The 2,566-nt window shown below is 47.1% G+C and overlaps 1 protein-coding gene across 1 annotated transcript in view; it reads right to left on the bottom strand.

The window, feature by feature from the left end:
• The window catches only part of ACTR10 (actin-related protein 10 homolog (S. cerevisiae)), a 24,886-nt gene extending 22,326 nt beyond the window's left edge, over window positions 1-2,560 (bottom strand). Inside the window, exon 1 of the mRNA XM_005858764.2 lies at window positions 2,533-2,560. The gene's annotated coding sequence lies outside the window, so the exon portion shown is untranslated. The remainder of the gene's footprint in view (window positions 1-2,532) is intronic.
• Window positions 2,561-2,566: the final 6 nt, after the last annotated feature.

Here is a 2,566-nt window from a genome sequence, read left to right as displayed (position 1 = left end):
GAGAGAAATATCAATGATGAGAGATAATCATTGATCAGCTGCCTCCTGCACACCCCACACTAGGGATGGAGCCACCAACCCAGGCATGTGCCCTGACCAGGAATGGAACTGTGACCTCCTGGTTCATAGGTCAACACTCAACCTCTGAGCCATGTGACCTCTTTCGGTCTATTTTTGAACTATGAATATTTGACATAGTTAGAATCACACTATTCATACATCATAAACTCTTATAATAATAAACTCTTATAATAAGCTTCTTTTCATATTTAGTCTTCATTGCTATCATTTTATTTTTAAACTTTTTAAAAAATATACTTTATTGATTTTTTACAGAGAGGAAGGGAGAGGGATAGAGAGTTAGAAACATCGATCAGCTGCCTCCTGCACACCCCCTACTGGGGATGTGCCCGAGAAACCAAGGTACATGCCCTTGACCGGAATCGAACCTTGGGACCCTTCAGTCTGCAGGCCAACGCTCTATCCACTGAGCTAAACCGGTTAGGGCTTCATTGCTATCATTTTAAATAGTGCATAGTAATCCATCCTTTTAAAAAACTATTCCCCTTTCTTGAGTATTTAGGTATTTCCATTTCTATTTCATGTTAGTGAAACACATCTTTGCTTAAAGTGTTGCTAAAAATGATCACCATTTAAGTTTAGTCTGAGGATTATCTCTTCTTGTCCTGCTTGTCTGCAGTACTGCTCTCCTCCTATTTATCTCCAAATAGCTCTTTCCATCTTCTACTAACCACATCTCCATGTTTACTTGCACCAGTGCTCCTCAAATTTCCCAGGATGCAACTCATCAGTCAGCTTCAATTTTTCTTTTACTTTATATATTCATCTTATCACTGGTGTCTTTGTCAATAGTCATCTTCCTGTATTGCATCTTTCTGCTTCTCATTTCCTTAACATATTTATATTTGGGTGTCAGCCTCAAGATATTTATTATGCTAGAAATAAACCTTTAAAAGTAAATTTAAAAATGTAAACAAGGGAAGATATTGCATCAGATAGTAAGAGAATGGACTATTTAATCCAAGGACTATTTAATTCAATTCTGGTGCACCTGAGGTTCAATTTGTAAATAGGCTCTTTTGACCCTCTATATCAGGGGTCCTCAAACTTTTTAAACAGGGGGCCAGTTCACTGTCCCTCAGACCGTTGGAGGGCCGGACTATAGTTTAAAAAAAAACTATGAATAAATTCCTATGCACACTGCACATATCTTATTTTTAAGTAAAAAAACAAAACAAATACAATATTTGTATTTGCATGTGGCCCGCGGGCCATAGTTTGAGGACCCCTGCTCTATATATATAAAAGCGGGGGGGGGGGGCAGTAGAGGCAACCAGGCCAGTGGGTAGGGAGAGTTAGGGACAACCAGGCCAGTGGGGCGGTACAGTTGGGGGCGACCAGGCCGGCAGAGGGGGCAGTAAGAGGCGACCAGGCTGGCGGGGGAGGCAGTTAGGGGTGACCAGGCAGGCAGGCAGGTGAGCAGTTAGGAGCCAGTGGTCCCCGATTGAGAGGGATGTCCAACTGCTGGTTTTCAGACATCCCCTGAGGGGTCCTGCATTGGAGAGGGTGCAGGCTGGGCTGAAGGGATCCCCCCTGCCCTCTGTGCACGAGTTTTGTGCACCAGGACTCTAGTTTATTCAATAAAGTTATTAAATACCTACTACATGTTAGGCATTAAGATTTTATGTACATGAAGATTTTCCAATGTTTCTGTTTAAAATATATACAAGATGCAATTCTGGCTGACACTCTCCTCTGTCTGGAGCCCAGTACAAGGGCCCTCAACCTGGAGTCCAAGGCCCACTGTGATACGCACCAATCCCTGAAACCAAGTGCAAGTGCATTACGGTTTGTGTATATGTGGCTTTCGTTCGGTCGTCAGAGGGATGGATCTATGCCATCCAAAAGGTTGAGAAACATTACTCTAGTAGTGTTTACAAGTTGCCCTTATGTTAATTTTGCTCATCTAAGAGCATTTTTTTTTTGGTGGGGGGTGCAACCTCGAGAGTCTCATCTATAGGGTTTCACCTCTTTGACGTGTCCAGTCTCCCTAAGCTGACTCCCTCCTCTTGGGGAGCAATGGTCCCGCCGTGGACACACTGGGATCTCCAGCACCCACAGACGCTCCTTCAGTGTCTAAGGACGGAGATGGTCATCGGGCTGACGACTCCGTTGCCAGCGTCCTGAGCTGAGAAGCCCAGGGGAAGCGGGTCTAGCTCCCCGCTGTCATCCCCTGCAGGGGTCACCCCAAAGGGTCTGTTCGATTTGGGGTAACTACCCGACCACCCCGCGCATCGGCGAAGGCAGTTCTCCCCAAGCCTCTGTGGCCTCCCTGGGAGTCACAACGCGGCCGCCCCCGGACCCTCGGTATTCGCACCGCCCACGGTGGAATCACACTGGCCATCATTGGGGGGAGTAGGACGTGAGCCGGCAGCGAGGACAGGGCCGGGCCTGGGTGTCGGCCCCCGCCCTTCTCCCCAGACGACCGCAGCCGACGCCGCGGCCACTCACTTGGTAAAGGCTTCTCCCAGGTCGATCACGACCG

This window comes from Myotis brandtii, unplaced genomic scaffold, assembly GCF_000412655.1.
Source record: "Myotis brandtii unplaced genomic scaffold, ASM41265v1 scaffold1218, whole genome shotgun sequence".
In the NCBI taxonomy this organism is placed as follows: Eukaryota; Metazoa; Chordata; class Mammalia; order Chiroptera; family Vespertilionidae; genus Myotis; species Myotis brandtii.
Note: the sequence above shows the minus strand (reverse complement) of the source record. Positions and strands in the feature narration are given on the sequence as shown.